We start from the raw sequence: 18956 nt of genomic DNA on the forward strand, positions 1-18956 counted from the left end.
GTTGATGATTATTCATGTTGCCCTCTGCCCATCACCCACATACTTTCTCAAACCAATTTGTCCATATTGTGCGGAGACCCAGTAGATTCAGAACACGATCCCTTGGGGTATACTATCTTGCCTTTATAGAGGATTTGACCCAAACATACCCACAGCTTGAGCATGGAAATCCCCCTATCCTCGCTACACTGAGACACATCTGTAAGAAAGGTGTGGGAAGAAGTATTTGCATTTGCTATAAGTGATTACGCGGGGCTTAGGTGGTATTTACACAACTGACCCAAATAATGCATTTCTTTACACATTTCAGTCAGGCAATGATATCTTCAAGCTGCCAGGATCAAGCAGCGTAAGTGAAAATGAAAAACATATTAAAAAAATGTAATGGTTCTGCTGGTCTTATTCCTAGCAGTGTTATTGTGTTCGTATTTTGGTAAATTACCTCCATTGCTAGTGCTACCGCTGCACCCGCCACTAACATTCCCCCGATCCAAGCAGATGGAATGACCATGTCAGTTGGACAGGAGAAGACTGCTGATAGGACAAGGAGAGGTAAGTGCGGTGTTGTCACAGACATGCAAGGGGTAGACATGTATCTTACCGACACTGATCGAGTGTCTAATAACATGTGGTACAAACACATGACAAACGTAGGTAAGGAAAGCACTACAGAGAGCTGTTATGTCTGCTCATTAATCCCCTATGCCATGAGTGCCTCCAGAACGTTCATAGCAACTCAAATACCAGCGGCAAGAGCACAATACTTAATGTATCCCTCAATGGTGACAACTAGAGGGAGGTTTCAAGGGAAGACAGCGTCATTAAGATGGATGTCCAGAGCAACGTTCCTGTATGAATATAATTACATAAAAACATTAAGCATGATGAAAAATTATTGACAGCTAGATAAAGCTATGCAGTACATAACTGAGGGGCCTGACAAAGGAGAAACAAAGACTATCACCCTGAAGGAATTGCCATGTCCATGGACAAGAGTGAAGGAGACAGGAGGAGAACCTGGCTGATGGGAAAGACAGCAGATACTGGTGTATGGCCAAGTGTACACGGAAGATGGATGGAAGCATGGAGTGGTAGGGAGCAAGGGACTGACACTAGCACAATCACCCGTGAACAAGGTACAAGAAGAAAACGACAAGTGCTTGAAGGAATGGGAGGCAAGTGCAACGCTACTGATATGGGGGAGAATGAGGCTGGACCAATGCTGATAATACCCCTAACGATACCAGCACTGTGTTATAAGAATAATGGGTGAAGTTGAAGTTGGTGAGATTGTCAGATGTAGGAGAATTGAAAAACACGCAGCTATGAAGGCAGGAACAGCAGTACTGATGGATCATTACTGGGCATGCAGATTGAAGGCATACGAGAAACTGCCCCCTGATTGGGGAGGTGTTTGCTTGTTGGTACACATCAACATGCCTTTGTTGGTTGTGCCACAGAAAGATGTGAAGCTCAAGGAATTCCCAAAAATGGACGACAACAAAAGAACCATGAGGTCACTGAAGGAGGAACAGATAAGAAAGACAAGCTAGCTGAATTGAGCAGAGTAAAGAGAGGTGGGAATTACTTCTCAGAAGCATCAGAAACAGCACTAGATGAAGTGCCAGCAGGACACAGACTGTTCAGCAGCACACGGATATTCTTTGCATCACTAATACCATCCGTACAGATGTACACAAATGCAAAATGGTTAGAAATTACCCATTGCGAGCTGATGGTGGCAATTAACTTCACAGTGAATGGGTTCAACACGATAAAGGAAAAGCTCCGAGCAGTAAGCTTGTTGGCACTCCAGAATAGATAGGTTCTGGATCTGCTCACAGCTGTGGAAGGAGGAGTTTGCACAAAAATTGGGGGTTCCTGTTGCACGTTCAATCCTGCAAATGACAAGGACAATGGTGCGCTGTCAGAAGCGAACTCCAGCTATTGCAGATGCATGCCAAAATGGAGTAAGATGCCAAGGGGACTGGAAAGGACCAGGGCTGGATAGCATACACTTTATTATGGATGTATTCATGGCTGTCAGACGGACCAAAGGTGATAATGGGCGTATCAATACTAGCAGCAATTTCAATGTGTGGGATAAAAATCTTTATGGCAAGGTGCAAGAAAACGACAGAGAAGGCTATTGGGATGCAAGTCCCGATGGATGTAAATATAGGAGGAGCAAAGGATGAGATTGTGGCAGAAAGGAACAAGATAAGGGAGATAATTGCACAATGCCAACTGTTGCCACTTGGGGCAATGAAGTTGGACAACCCATCGATGCAAAATACTATGAAGGAAAGTGGGCATGGTGCAACCCTGAAGGAGTGTGCTGTTACATGAACTGGTCGTTCGATGATCATACAAATTACTATGAGCACCTCAGAGGAATAATAAAGATATGGCAGCCAAGAGAAAAAGGACTATTATATAAGGATGTGGTCGACAAGTCGACTGGAGGGGGACTGAAGAGAAAGTCGGGATCCTGAAAACCACCCCCCTCACTAATATTATGACCAGACGAAAAGCCAGGAAACACTGCAATCATCTATTCTATTTGTTGACGAATCCCAAGTGCACCTATGATTGACAAATGCCTTGAGCGGTTTCCCTCAGCCAGCCATACAGATCAGGTGTGGTACAGATCTTTCCATGTGTGGGTGAAAAGCCGCAGGCCATGGTCAGTGACACCTATATGGACAGCCTGGACTAAAGCACCAATAAGCCATGTTGCTGACTTTGTTAGACACACCACAACATAGTAGCGTTAGACAAGAAACACACGTGCCATCCACACTTCGGGACACACTCGAATACATGAAGAACATGAGTGTACAGTTCTATAGTTAGCGGACAGATACATATACATACTGTCATTGCTCTTATTATTTTTGCCATTAGCCAAGTGCAGCAATGCAGAAACCACAAGGCACAAAATATCCTGAGCAAAGCTTGCAGATGCTTAAATGTGAATAACCCTATGGAACTGCAGGAGCACCTATGGGACCAAGGGTGACTAACCTATGCAACATGTAGCATAGTGTGGACAATGTAGAAACCATATTGTAAGGTTTAGGAAAATTACAGCTGGCAGGCCCCTGAGCAAGAGATAAGCTGAGCTGATTCAGTTTGGACAGAGAGCAAGACATGTGAGACAGGACCCGCAGCCAAGATTGAGAGATACGGATGACATTTCAATCCCCAGACGACAAAGGATCCAGCTGCAGGAAAAGGGAATAAATCCTCATAATTCAGAGCTGCAGAGCTCAATTTTCTGCTCTCCAAACACATGATACAGTTGAAGCAGACAATGGACAGTGATCAGTGGTGAGAAAGGAGAGCCAATCCCAGGCAGCTAGACATGGACTGCAACAAGTATTGCGCCGAACAGGAGAATATTCTCATATGGCAAAGGTGGTGCACACATGTTACAAAACAGTCACATAGTCAGTCTCATTACCTTGGAAAGGTACACAATGAGCTGAGAACAAGTTTGGGTCCCAGGCCTGGGGACGTTAGCTCTAGCCATTCACAGTTTAGTGCCCGAGGGGTGGGTAGGAAAGGGTGAGAACACAACGCTGCAACAATGTTATAGATAGTGAATTGCGGATGGAACAGGCCAGCAACCAGACATTGAAGAATAAGTAGAATAACATATATGTACCCATATATGTTATTATGCTCCTGACGACCAATCCCATGCTGCAATAGGTTTTTGGAGAGAGGCCCGAAAAATGACAGAGCAGTGACATGGTTCTTAGACAAAAGTGGCCTCTCTGCCATTTGCTGTGTGACATGCTGGAATTCTTGTATTGATCCCTTTTGGTTTTGGCTGTAATAAACCGCAGTTTGAACTTGCTGTTGACTGAGTCCTCTGTGTATTCTGGGGGAGGGTGTTGGGCCCTCCAAGTCCACAAATGTCTAGTATCCCTCTGGTTTACCTGGGAGTTCACCCCAACAGAGAAAGGACAAGTGGTTGGGGGATAAGTGCAAGTTGTACCAGGAGGGAAGTTGTAGGGAGTGAGCAGCTGTAAGTTCCCAGGTGAGTGCTCAGCTGCCAATAAATAATTGTAAGCTTGAGGTGGCATAGGACAATGGATGCTGAGGCAAGTGCTGGGAGCAGGCAGAGACTGAAGACGATTGGGTGTGGGAGGCCAAGGCCGAAGAGGACACATAAGGGCTGAGGCCACGAATCTCAGCAACTGTGGGGTTTAGCAGAGGAGGGATGAAGGGAAGGAGGAAGTGAAAAGGAAAGTCTTGACGAGCTTCTGGAATTTGAGGCTCAGAACGAAGAGGGATGGGGAGGCTGTTCAATAGGAGGGAGCCTGCCGAGGAAAGAGGTCGTCCAGCAGCGTGTTGTTTAGCAAACCGCTTGACACACAGGGAGTTGGTGCTGGAGGAGCTTAAAGATCTGTAGGGTGAGTATTTAGTGAGAGCAAGTTGAAGATAGCGTGGTCCGTGGCCATCAGAAATGAAATCAAGTTATTTTTCCAGGTTTTGTCTGGCATAAAAAGTGTGTATAATAGGAACGTTATTACAAATGCTTTAAATGGGCTCCAATAAAACTCTATGCTTCTGAAATTAATTGGCTTATTTATCGTTCAGTTTTGACAGTCCTTTTAAAACCAAATTTAGCACTTTCAAATGAAGGTTTAGAGGGAGTTGGTGGTATTTTATTTCCGCTACACATGTTAAAAGAATACAGTGCAATATTATCTTTTGAAAAATTCAAATAAGCATTAGCCACACCAGTGACTTTAGTGTTTTAATGCACAGAGAGAGGAGAGCTAGTTCTTTGTGAATTAGGGCTCATAATCATATAATACATTAAGCGCAATTTAACTAGATTGTCTTGATTCCTTCTGAAGGCGTAACACATACAATCTTCTTTGTATATAAAGCAGAACATCTGTTAGTTTGTTCCTTATTCAATTCCACACCGTTTCATCAATATGCACCACATTTTGCTACATGACATTTTGACACCCCACCCTTTCACCGGGTTCCAGCCCTTTTACATATGAGATGGTTGCCTGAAATCCGTAAAACATTAATGTGGTCAAGGAAGGACCGGACACAGCTTATTGTAAGTGTCTCAACGTGAGGAACACAACTCAAAATGAGAAAAAAAAAACACAGATGGAAGCCATGTTTTAAGGCCCTAGGATACACCTTTTCTGAGATATTTGCACCACAATGCACTGTACTATGTCAGGGTAAGGCACAGGTGGTGAAAGCGCACAAAAGGTCCCAGTATCCTGCAGCACGCCAACTCACACCTCCCCTCCACGTCTGCTCTGGGATATGTCAACCAGCCACATGTGCCCATTCTCAGTGAAGTTTTCTTCAGAGTGCAAAGCACATCAAGTGATAAGCGGCTTGGAACAGTGACCTACAGGATCATTGATTTTAAACAGTTGATCAGAGTGTTATCATATCTTTCTACTGAACCTGTGCAGAGTACGGGTACTTTTTGCTGGTGTAATATAGACTGGACATTGTTCATCGAGCAAATTCCTTGTAGCAATGCATGCCACTCTGAATACTAAATCCCCATTCGATAATTTGGAGACGTAGGATGTGATTTTGCCACCCTACAGAAGGGATAGATAGAATTAACCATAAGATTCATCGATGTGTGACAGTGGGATAACATTTCCTTCCACATGACAAGTGTTTTGTGCAGATATTCTTAATATGCATTATATAGTAGCCGCTCTGTGTTTGGTGCTGTACTACATGTACTTAATGTTGAACTCTCAGAACCCTATATTGTACTATATGTTGTAAGTGCTGTACTAGGTTTGTGGTAAATGCTCCAATATGAAGACTTTGTGCAGTACAGTCTCTAGTTAGTATTGTTATGTGTATTTGTGGCTGTTTGCATCCTTGGTACTCTACTGTGTTTGGTGCTGTATTCTGAGTGTGCGACCGTTTTTGTCCTGGGCATGATGTTGCACAGCGAGTGCTGTTCCCTGTGTATGCACGGTTATATACTGGGCCAGCGAAATACTCTGAGTGATGAGTGCTGCGCTGCTTGTGTGCTTGCTGCTGATCTGTGTTCAGGTGCTGTACATTGCGCTTGCATGGTTCTGTACTGTGTTCTTTTTGCTCTGGCATGTTATGCTTCAGGCTATTTAAAGTACAACTTTAACTGAATACAGGCATCGCAGCACTGCATTGGGCACCCGAACAGTGTTTGTAAGTGCAACGTAAATCAGTTCAAAAGAAGAGGAACAGCTTTACATTTCTACCCTGAACTAATGTGGTTTCAAGTGGAGTGTGTGCGTCCCAAAGAAAATAACCTGCTAACTGTCATAGAGAGGCTATTGGGAGCAATGAACAGCGAGGCCCACATTCTGGATTGGGGTGACGCGTGAGAGACAGTGCATGCCCATGCTGGGTCCCTGCACAGTGCGGGTATCATCTTGCTGGTTGGAGGGGAGCAGTGTTTTGATCTCTGCTGACTGGCTTCATTTCTTTAGATCATTCCCACATTTCCTCTGCTATGTCCATAGAAGTCATGCCACAATGCAATGAGGGCTGCAATGCTTGTCATGGCAGCCAACATAGCATATCGCGGTGCACCTGTTGACGATCCTGTGTTACTCACTGCACTCTGTAGTGAATGATGTTGAAACCTGGGAGACTCCGGTGTTCCCCCACGTTCAGGACAGTGCGATGATTCCCTGATAGTCTCTGTCTTGAGTAGACATTGATCCAAACCCGAATGAAAGAGCATGGCCACACAGGCAGGTCAAAGGTGGGGGTCATACATTCTCATGAGCACATAAGTAGCTGGAAGTGGAAGGAATTGTATCCCCCAGGCTGTACTTAGAAACCTTTAAAGGAATAAAAAACAGGTACCAGTGAATGAAGATCCCAAAGCCTCAACAAAGGGCCTTCAACTTAATCTATCAATTGGCAACACAAGTAAAGATCGAAGAGCTAGTGAGATCACCCACCACTGTAAAAACATAAAAAGAAGGTGAGAAGTTGAGTATTTATAGGATGGCGCTGGCATTTGGTATTTAAAATGGTCCAGATAGCCAGAAATGGGGACATCAACACACGATGAGGGAACAAAAACAATTATGGCAGTTAAAGATGAGCCATAGCAGGGAAAATAGCATCTGGAAAGGGCATTGAACTTGGGGAAGAGAGTTCGAAGTCAATCATACATACTTTAGCGTGAGTAGTCTGCAGGTCAGGTGACAAAAGTGGTCATTACGGACGTTAGACCTGATCCTAGAGTAAGATCCTAGCCTTTGTTGGATTGAAGGTGATATGATTGTGCAGAAATCCAGTCACATTTTACATCCCATGAGCATGTATCACTGGTCACGTGCAGCGTCGCAGACAGCTGGTAGAATTAGACATACAAGCACACAACTTCACCAAAGTCAGCTCTCCAGCTGATGTCACCAAGCATGGGTAAAACCACCTGCTCATGTTGTGCATGTATTTTAAAATTATCTGATGCTGATGTCTGACTTTCTGTATTTCTCTATATTTCTGCTGATGTGCCATTTCAGAAGATTCCAGATGTGTTAATGAGCAAAGCAATATAACCACTGGAAAGCAAGGTGTATTGTGTGTTCAATGCGTTGTATTCTGTGTTTCATTACTGTCTGACATTACATTGCAAATTTCCTGTGCTTTACTGTTAGTGTGCTTTGATAAATGCGCATGTGCTTAGTTTATAATTTGCTGTCGTGGTGCTTTGCTGTGTTCTTTTACAGTGATATGTGGGCCTAGTGATGTATCATACTGGATTTTGCAAACTGCACATGGGTATTTAGACTCCGATTTCAGTTGTAACGCGTGTTTTGTTGTATTAAGAAGACCCCTCACTCCAATGATTTTTATGCATTTATTCTGCTGGTATATGTTATACCGTAACAGCGGCCCTACCTTCTCAGCCTCCTCCACCTGCCACATCTCTCTCTCTACAACCGACTTTAACCGTATCAAAACATTCTCCCCCCACACTACACCTTCCACTCTGGAACCTCACACACCAGGTTCCAGACCTCACATCTCTTCTTCCATTAGCTAACTATGTACACATCAATATTTACAAATGTAACACACTTCCGATCCTCCGCTTGTCATATTTGTGTCTAAACCAATGTTTACACTGGAACCTTTGCCACTTTCTCTTTACTTCACACCTCTCCATTGTCAAGTCACACTATATTCTTCAGGTCCTCTCTGATCACCATGGCCTTGGAATATTTTGACATCCCTTTCTGCACATTCCTTCCCCACTTGATCTTTCTTCATCACTGTTTCCGGTTTCATCGGCACCTCTCTCACACTACATTTCTCATTGTACCTCCCCTTAGCCCTCAGACCTTTCTCTATCTTCCTCATCCTCACGTTCCCATTATCCACATTTACCACCTTAAATCTCTTCCACCACCCGGGACAGAGCCTGGTGTTCGGCTTCTTTCTCCTCAAGCACTCGAAAGGTGACACTCCTGTGGAATCATCCAGTGCCAACCTATAATGAAACACATGCTCCATCACCCCAAGTGCCCATTCCCTTCCTGGCACCAATGACATCTACACAGCATCCATCACAGTCCCAATAAACTTTTTGACAACCAAATTCCCTTTGGGATAATACAATGCTGTCATTGAATGTCAACTACCATTCTCTTCTAATAAAACCATTAAAACTCCCTACCAAGAACTGATGCCCGTTATCAGATATCATATTCTGAAAAATCCTCATGCCAAAACAAGGACTCCAAAAACAGAATAATCTTCCTTGAGCTAATCTCCTTCAACACACACACAACTCCGGCTATTTAAACAGCACTTCCTTTACTACCACCACTTAACTACTCTGAGATCCTCTCATCACCAAGTGCCCTAATACATCCACAGCTACCACGTCCCACACCAACTCTGGCACTGATGGCACCACCATCAAGGGAATCCTCACAATCAACACAATGCCACTTTCCCTACACTCCAGACACTCTTGCAGCATTCTTTCTATACCCTCATCCATCGCCCTCCACCAGTAATCATGCTTAATCAGAGCTTTGGTCTTTCCCAGTCCCAAATGCCTCTCATGCACCACAATCAATACCTTCTCTCTCATATTCTCAGGAGTCACCACCCAATACACCCTCACCAACAATTCACCCGCCATTTCTAATTCATTCCTCACTCTGTGTTACCTTTTTGCATCATCCTCAACCTCACCCACAGGCCATCCTCCACACACATACCCAATCACCTTTCCATAGACCTCATCCGCACTACAATTGTCCTTCCATGCTCCTTCTTGTATCACTGCAGAGTTCACAAACACCTCACCTCCTCATCCATATACCCACACCCTTCATGTTCTCCAGAATCCCTCTCACTACCCATATTCCTTGACAACGCACAGTCACCACATTTTTCTTCCCATCAATGTGTTCTACCTCAAAATCCAAACCCTGCAACCCTGTAATCCACCTCACAAATCTTCTTGCCACTCTATCCAAACCCTTCCTAGTGAATATCACCACACAAGGCTTATGATATGTTACAATCATGAAGGCCCTTCCCAAATCAAACAACCTAAACTTTCAATTACCCACACAGAGGTTGCCCAGACACAAGCCAAAGCCTCCCTCTCCAACACAGAATACCTTCTCTCTGCATCCCTCAATGCTTGTGACACAAAGGTCACCGTGTTCATCTCATCCCCTGTGGGTTGCATTAATACACGCCCCACTCCATTCTCACTTGTATCCGTAAAAATGTAGACCTTCTTGTCGCTATCACCCACTTCAACGCAGGAGCGTCCAACAGCACCCACTTGATCATTGTAAAAAACCCTTCACATTGTTCATCACACATAAATCTCACACTCTTCTTGGTAAGATATCTCATATGTTTTGTTTTTTCAACCAAACTCTTGAAGAATTTACCATAAGATTCCAATAACCCAAGAAACGAGGACACCTCATCTCCATTTGTAGGCACCTCCATCTTCTTCACTGCCTCTACTGCACCTAATTCTGGCTGCACTCCTTCCACAGACAATTCATATCGCAAATAATGAACCTTGTTTTTTCGAATCTCACACTTCTCAATGGATATAGTCAGCCCAGCTTCACACAACATTCTCAAGACTTCATTTAACCTCCCATCATGTTCCCCCTCATCTTTTCCCCACACCAAAATATCATCTTGATAACAGTGCACTCCACTCAAACCCCCAACAACCTTTCCATCAACTACTGAAAAGCACTTAACATGAAAACAATTAAATAAAATGACATACACTTGTACTGATATAACCCAAATGGTGTGATAAACATAGTCAACTCCACTGACTCCTCAAGTAACTTGATGATATGCAGATTTCAAGATTAAAAACAAGAACATTCTTGCCCCGATATTTATGCAATGAGGTCATGCATCTTTGGCAGTGGGAAACTATCTGAAACCACATTCTTGTTATGTGCTTTTAATTCCACACACAACCTCACCACACCACTGCGTTTTTATTACAACAACCACTGGATTCACCCAGTCAGCAGATGCTGCCTCTTCTATTATACCTTCCTTCTTTTTTTTCTGCCCTCAAATCCAACGGTACCACTCTAGCCTTTGCTCTCACCGGTACTGCAGCCTTCCTTACACTCATTCTATGCACAATTCCCTTCAGACATCCTGTTACTGACTTGATAGCACTTCTTAACATCTCTTGCATTCTCCACTTCCACCGGAGTACAATCTACTGCAAACACCTGATTTGAGTGTTCCAAATCCAGTGTTAGCCCCAAATCAGCTTGCGCATCCCATGACAGGAGGCTCCACCCTTTTTTCATTTCTCATATTCTTCCTTTCCTCAAATGTGGCTTCAAACTCCCCCACAATTTCTATCTGTTCCCCCCCCATATGCATGCGCAGCCATATAATTTTCTTGCAAAACACAGTCATTCTTTTTGTCTTTCCAGGTCCCAATATGCATAGGTTTTTAATCAGCCCCACTATCAATTACTCTGACACCATCCACATTAATCACTGCGTGTGGCCTATTTTGCCTACCATGTGCATTTAGTGTGGCTCCTGTGTATCATTAACTTTGTACAATATTTATACAAAAACACTCTTCTACCACCTTGACTCTCTGGGTATCTCATACACAAACTATGTCGATGATACCCAGATCCTCATCTTCCTCTCACACAACTATGAACAAGATTCCAGCCATATCAACAGAATAGATGACACTATTCAAACCTGGATGGCCACACATCAACTCTTAATGATGACAAGGTGGAGATCTGGATTGTAGCCCCCCCACATCTAGCCAAACTTGACCCAGCCAACTGTGCCTTCACCATTGGTGCCTGCACCAACCCTGTCTCCTCTGCTTTTAGAATGCTAGGTGTCCATCTGGACACTAGCCTATACATGACCCACCATGTCAGTGCAATTCTGTCCTCAGCTGCACATACCACAAAACTCCTGAACACATCCAAACACTTCCTCTTCTCATAAAACCGTCTGACCATAGCCAGAGCAGTAATTGGCTCCCAGTTTGACTACTGAAACTCCCTCCTTACTGGCACATCAGAGCATAACCTTAACAAGCTCCAGGCCATCCAGTACAATGCCATCAGTCCACCATGACCATGTCTCAATTCATAGAAAAGCTGCTCATTGACTACCTGTCAGAGAACGTCTCAACTTTAAAATTTCTCTCCATCACTTATCGCTGCCTTTCTAACTCTTCACTGCCTTACCTTTCTCAAAGGATCTCCAAGAACAACTCGTCTAGACCTACTAGAGCAATCTACAGCCACAGACTTACTATCTGTGTTTCAGATTCACTAGATTGACAAACAATTGAAAACCATTTAATTCCACTGACATTGCGTTGGCCTCACAGAAAGAAATTGAAAATGTCCTTACCCATTGACACTGTACCTGAGAAAGAACTGTGTAAATAACTATCCTCTTCTTGCTTACCTCCACCCCTCTCTACCCTGCCCTCTCCCACCCTCCCTGCGCCCACCCTGCATTGGAAACGAGCACCTTGATGCCTCTGGATTTTGTGCACTCTATAAATGTAAAAATATATAAATAAAAACGTAAATAAACTGCATTAACAACACTCACTTCCATGTCTTCATCCCTCCCATTAATCATTGTCCCTCCTAATGATGTGGTTACCTCATGTATAGTCTTGGCCCCTCCAGACCAAGGCTTGCAACACTTAGCGATGTGACCCTTACCCCCACAGTCCCTACACACCACATGATACGCAAACCAATCTTTATTACTGGCTAAATGCTCTGTACTTCCACCACAATAGCATCTTTTGATAAGCACATTTTTCCATCTTGCTTCGCCTTATTATCCACTTTCCACTTGCTTTGCTGCCCCTTCCATTTTACTCTTCACAAACGCTTTCCCACTATCCTTTGCAGTTTTACCCTTGTCAACCAAATTCACATTGTCAAATTCAATTTTGCAGATCACCATCCAGCTTGTTTATACAGGCTTCCATGTGATCCACAATCTTTTCCACCTCAATAGCTCTCTCCAATGATATATCCCCCTTCTCTCCAAAGTGCTTCACGTATCTTAAAGGTATTGCACTTAATCATGAGCTGGTCTCTTAAGTATTGTTGTCTACAATATTCGAAGCTGCATCTTATAGCCAATCCATGCAAGGCAGTAACAAATTCTTCAGTTGATTAATTTCCTTTCTGCTCCCTGGTAGCTAAGTGATATTGCGCGAACATTGCATTTTCTTTAACTTGATAATGTTTGTCAAGCTTCTGTTAACACATCAGATCAGTGCTTTCTTCCCCCAACAAACCTGACAGTCTTTTATACACCTTCTGCCCGTCATGGCCCAGACAGTGATAGAGCGAGGAGTCTTTGCTGTCCGCCGCAAATGATGCCCCATAGACACTGTGCATATATTGCATAACTCCATCCCTCCAATCATCCCAGTTAATACTAGGCTCTCCAGGTGACGGTAGAGATATGTGAGGACCCGGAGGGTTTGCCATGGAGATATTTGCTTGTGTACTGCCAACAAAACTAAATAATCCACCTCTGAAAGGCAACACCACCAGCAAATGTTCCCCTTCCCATCCCACGAAGAAACACTTCTCTCTGCTCAACGCTCTCTGCTGCTGAACTGAATCATCAGTGTACAGTGTTGCTTTATTTCGGCTGACACACCGGGCAAGGAGTGGTTTTTCCCCAGCAACCGAATGCTGCTGAATGCTCTCTGAAGCATACATGCATCAACGGGCCGAACTGTCAGCACAATATGGGTTACTGGGCGACCGAAAGCCTCCAACGTCCTGGACATAGATGCACATACATGAACATTTGTTCATGTCCTCTCAACAGTGTGCACACCCGCATGCCCAACATCCTCCCCGCAGTGCACACATTGCACCCCTACCCTGATAAACCAGGGTGACTTGTGTATGCACTACCAACTGTGCCGTGGGACAATGCCAAAGTCAATGGAAGCCAGCACAGTCGTACCTGATATCCAACGTACTGCGCAGATCACCGGGCAGCTGGCAGACACGTCCACGTTGGTGGGTTCAGCAAACAGGTTAGGCCCCACAGAGGCACTCGTAGAGGGGCTGGGCTGTTGTTAGATGGATCCTTGTCACCAATATTAAGAATATGCCTCACTCCAATGTCAGGTTTCCTACATTTATTCTTTAGGTAAATGCTATATCATAAAGGCAGCCCTGCCTTCTCAGCCTCCTCCTCCTGCCACCTCTCTCTCTCTCTCTCTCTCTCTCTCTCTTCACCTTCTACAACTAAATCCAAACATATTCTCCCCACACACCACCTTCCACTCTGGAACCTCACACACCAGATTCCAGAGCTCACATTTCTTCTTTCAATAGATCACTATGTACACATCAATATTTACAAATGTAACAGTTTGCATGTCTCTAAGGTGCTTTCTATAGTGTTGAGGAGATATGGCACTATAGGTGTGTAAAGGCAGGCTTGTGATCAGCAGCTGCCAAGATGTTCATTGTATCTTGGGTTATTTCCTGAAATGCGTGTGGGAAGGATTCATCCAGTCATGTGCTGGTATGCTACTCTACTGATGAGTTACAATCAAAAAGTTTGATTTCTAGCTTTCTTCTCTTGTATTTCTTACTCTCCAGTGATGTCAAGGTTTCTTGTGGTGCAAAGGCCTCCAGAGGTGGAGAGTTTTCTGAATAGTGCAAAGGTGCTTTGGTTATTACTGCCTTTCAGGAGATGCAGGTTATCTTGAAAGTGTAGGCTTGTGTTATAAAGTCTGTTTGATGTGGTAAAGCTGGACTCGAGACACAGGCCTGCTGTGGAGTCATTGTGTTTGATCCAGGCAGCTTTATTTACATAATTACAAATGTACATCATCCAGTTTCTCTTGAAGGTATTTACAGTAGACAGGAGACAAGACATAACTGTAGAGCAGAAACCCAGAGGCCATCCTTCACTCTCCAGTTCAGGCCCCCAACTGACACTCACGAACATGCACTCAATATTCTCCTGAACTGCATTCATGCATCAACATTCTAACATCAAGCACTCCAGGCCAGTGACATAAGACAGGACTACATTATAACAGCTTGCAGGGGTTGGAAGTGTAGCACCTTAGAGAGATGGCATAACATTGTGAATCTGCCGCACGCTGAATGGATGTCAGCAGGGCCAGGGTGCAGGTTGTTTTCTTGGCTGTTGCTGACTGTGATTAGTTGTTCTCTTTAAAATGATCATGAAGCCTTGTTGACAGTTTTTCCGTGTACCCTACTATCAAATTAATCATAGTCAGGGTGGAGGTCACTGTTTCTGTGCATGACCACCTTTGCATTTTATTGGCCCCAACTACTGTCCATTAGTACCCGGTGGGGGTGGCAGCCTCCAAGCCAATGAGGAGGCTTCAAACTGAGAAATTACCACATGGTAATCCCCCCGATCTGCGCCTCCTCACGGCTGGTGGCCACCATCTTCCCCCACCGGGGATTGAGGTAAGTGCTCAGCTCCCTCGTCACCCCATCCCCTCCACAGATTTCCCTGGCTCCCTCCCCTTTCCTCCACTTCCCTTCTTTTTTTCTCTTGTTCAAGAGCAAATGTGCTGAAAACAATTCTGTTTCCAGCATGTCCACTCCCAATCTGCGACAAGCCACCAAGGAAAGCAAGACTATGCATAGTCCCTTTTCTCCTTTCCATGGCAGGCATTTACAAAAAAACGTTTTTCATATTTTTTGAATGGCCTCCATGGAAAGGGAGAAGGGACTGTCTTCTCCTTTTCCATGGTGGCCATTTTCTTTGTTTATTTTTTCATTATTTTCAATGGCCGCCATGGAAAACGAAAACAGACTTTGTTTTCCCTTCACCAATGGCCATTTTTGTCCTTTTTAGTACATCCAGATACTTAGTAGGTTCAATGGGAGCAGGTACTAATAGCAATAATCTCCTCTCCGGGGTAGCATTACTGGGTCAGGTAATGCCCCAGTGCTTTTGTGTAACTATGTGCCCCAAGGTATTACCTGACTCAGTAAAGCCTCCCCCCCCCCCCCCGGCAAGGGGATTATTGCTTAATTATTTCCATCCTCGTCACAATCTTTGTAAAAGTCTTTGTAGATTATCTCTCACTTCTTCACTCAATGGAATCTCAGAACCTCACTCACAGTTCTGTTATATCCACCTAAATAAATCACATATCCACAGTCAAAGACTCTGTGCATTAGCCTGGCCTACATTCAAATTGGATTGAGTTGAGGATGTAACAGCTGCTGCTTCTGTGATCAATGTTATAGGAAGAACCATATCCTTAGATAGCTCACCCCACCAGCCATTCGCTTTTACATTTTTGAGGATTGGGATTTCCATAATTTAGATCCTGGTTAGAAAATGTGTCATTGAAACAAGGGGCATCAGACTGTGTACAGCCCTACAGAGATTGTGCGATAGCCCATGCAGAGAGCAATCAAGCTTCCCTTAAAAGCCAGTTGTGAGTCCTTGCCGTCCTGTTTCTTGTCTCCTTGAACCCGAGTAGGAGAAAAGTGAAACTAGCAGACAGACATGAGCAGGCTCTCTTAAAGAACACTGGCCCATCCTTTTGCAATTGACAGAAGAAGTGCTGCATCTGGAATGTCTCACTGAGCCCTTCATATGTGGCATGACTGTCTACTGCAATCATCATAACATCTATACTGATGGGGATGTGCGTCTAGTTAACTGATATGCGGTGGTCAGTCAAAATCTCGAAAAAAAAAGTCGAATGACAATAATCTCGAAAAATAAATCTTGAAAAAAAATCTAATTCCCTCTTTTTTAATGATATATTTATTTTGGGGTCTGGGAATAAAGAAAATGGGTAAAAAAAAAGGGGGGTTCGGGGGGAACCCCCCCATTTCGAATAAAAAACGTCATTAAAAAAAATCGACTTTTCGAGATTTTGACATTCAACTTTTTTTCATTCGACCTTTTCACTATAAACCCTGATATGCAACATGAAGGTATATGAAAATGATCTTCTTATGTACAAATGCACATGTGCGGTTCCGATTACTGGGACGGTTCCTGCAATGTCTAATTAGCTTATTTAGTATTCAGTGTTTAGATTGAATGTCCACTGATTGTGATTTGAAAGAGCTGTGAACGCAAAATCAGAACAATCTCTGTATATTCCCCCGCCAATTGAATCAGAGTCTTGTGCACCAGTTCAGTAGATGTCTCCCTCCCAATCTCCATTGAATTGCTGTGCCTAAATTACAATTTATTTCATGAATGGCCTCCCCCTCTCCAACTTAAATGACACAGTGTTTATCAGAAGGAGTATTCTCTAAATTGCTCCTGAAGGGTGCATTAATCAAAGTAAACGCCTTAAGCAGAGATATTACGTTACAACGTAAGCTGAGGAAAGAGACTGGCATGATGACTCAATGTTATACTAAATGAAGCCCCTTGTGTGGCATCTGGTACACCTCGTCGCAATGGGCATTTTGCTACATTCTCTGTGGCATAGTTTTATGTTGGCAGGCCATCCACAGTCCTCTCGAATGCCCTTCCATCCATCCTCCACAACCCCCACTCTAAAAATACAAATATATGTTTTCTTACCCGGCCCCACACCTGACAAAAGGCAGCAAAAAAACTGCAAAATGATGGTTAGCAAATGCCGTGAAATAGTAGCGATGACGTGGGTAGGTTCATCCTGTGTCGCATTTTGCAAGGTAAGTCTGCTCTGGTCACCTGCAGACATGCAGGTGCGGCTTGGCTAACCGTCTGCTTTTTAATATTAGGCTTTTATAGTTTCATCAAAGGGATACAAAAGCTCAACACATTTACTGATGGACAGAGAGTTAATTCCTTTATGAAACTGAGTATGCCTGATCCTGACCCTAGTGTACCCACACTGTGAAATCTCCCATGGACATCGGGGCAAAATGGCTGCATTTTTTCTCTATGCACAAAATGGTATCTCATCGTGAGATCAGAAATATTACTCAGGCTGACATCTTCTGCACCTTCCCTTCATGTGTATGTCTTGACTTGCAGATCATCCACAGAGATCATTTGTGACCTTTAATCACAATGACTTCACATGTTGGATAAATCACAGCTCTCCAGTACACATCCTATCCAGTCTTTTATGATGAATATAGGGATAACTGGCATAATTTCAAAGTATGCATAATGCACTGTGGAATCAATTATTCAGAAATAAAATAAACAGTTTGCACACAGTCTATCACAGAATATAGGAGAGGATAGTATCTCACAGCCATGCTGAGATAATAATAAACCTTTTATGAAGACAGTGGCCCTCATTACAACACCGGTGGTAACCAATGGCGCTATTAGCACCATGGTTGCTGCCGGTATTGTAACGAATCTGCCATGGTGCAATGGGGAATTACCACCCCATTCCAAGGTTGGCGGGGTGGTAATTCCCCATGCACCATTGGCCCATCCCCATTCCCATTTTTGCCTCATAGGGCTCAATGGGAATGGGGAAGGCGGTAATTACGGTGCCGCAAATTGTGGTACCGTAATTACCTTCAAGGTCCCTTTGCGGGTCCCTACTTTAACAGCTGGTCCAGACCAACCTTTAAGGACGGGAGCCGCAAAGGGACCTCATAATTAGGCGCTAAGGGGTTAACAGCGCCACAGCCTTTTACGGCACCGTTAACCCCTTAGCGCCAGGGTCGTAATGAGGCCCTGTGTCTCAGTCCTAGACAAAGGTAGGGACTCCTCTCTTAATCTCTAACCTCTTCAATAGAACAAACAACACAAAACATTTGGATAGCTAGATCTGCACCCAGTCACAACCAAAGAGAGCTCTGTTATATTTCAAAATGTTAATCTTTCCAAGTGTATGTCAACATGTGTTTGAAGCTACATGCTCTTCTTCAGGGCATACTATTGTGTGGTGTTAGGAATAGTAAACAACATAAATCAACTGACTTTAACTCAGCTACATCAATTAATATGACAAGTTATATCATAAATCAGAAAGACATTGGCCTATTTAAATGAGTAATTACATCAACATGATTTTTTGTAACATCAACGATAATAGGATACACAGAAATAATAATTAGTGAAATGAGAAAAAATCAAAAAGAACAAAAATAAATCAGTGGTTAACACAGACATAATAATATCAATACAAGCACATTATGCCTATGTTCCTTTTATTTCATGTTTATGTTATAATCAATCTATACTAAAATCAGTCAATACCCAGTTCATTTGTGTATTGTGCATTATACCACTAAGCAATTTCTTATGATATTCTATTCATCTCCTCTTACTTCACATTTTTCTTTCTATCTGTTCGTGTTTGAAGAGAAAGCCTTGTTTAACTGACTGCCCTCTTGACAGACTAGTGATAGTTACGCTTAGAATTCTATACTGACCCGTATCAGAGCATATACTTTTTTTTA

The sequence above is a fragment of the Ambystoma mexicanum genome, chromosome 2q (assembly GCF_040938575.1).
Source record: "Ambystoma mexicanum isolate Mex_15411 chromosome 2q, UKY_AmexF1_1, whole genome shotgun sequence".
Taxonomy (NCBI): domain Eukaryota; kingdom Metazoa; phylum Chordata; class Amphibia; order Caudata; family Ambystomatidae; genus Ambystoma; species Ambystoma mexicanum.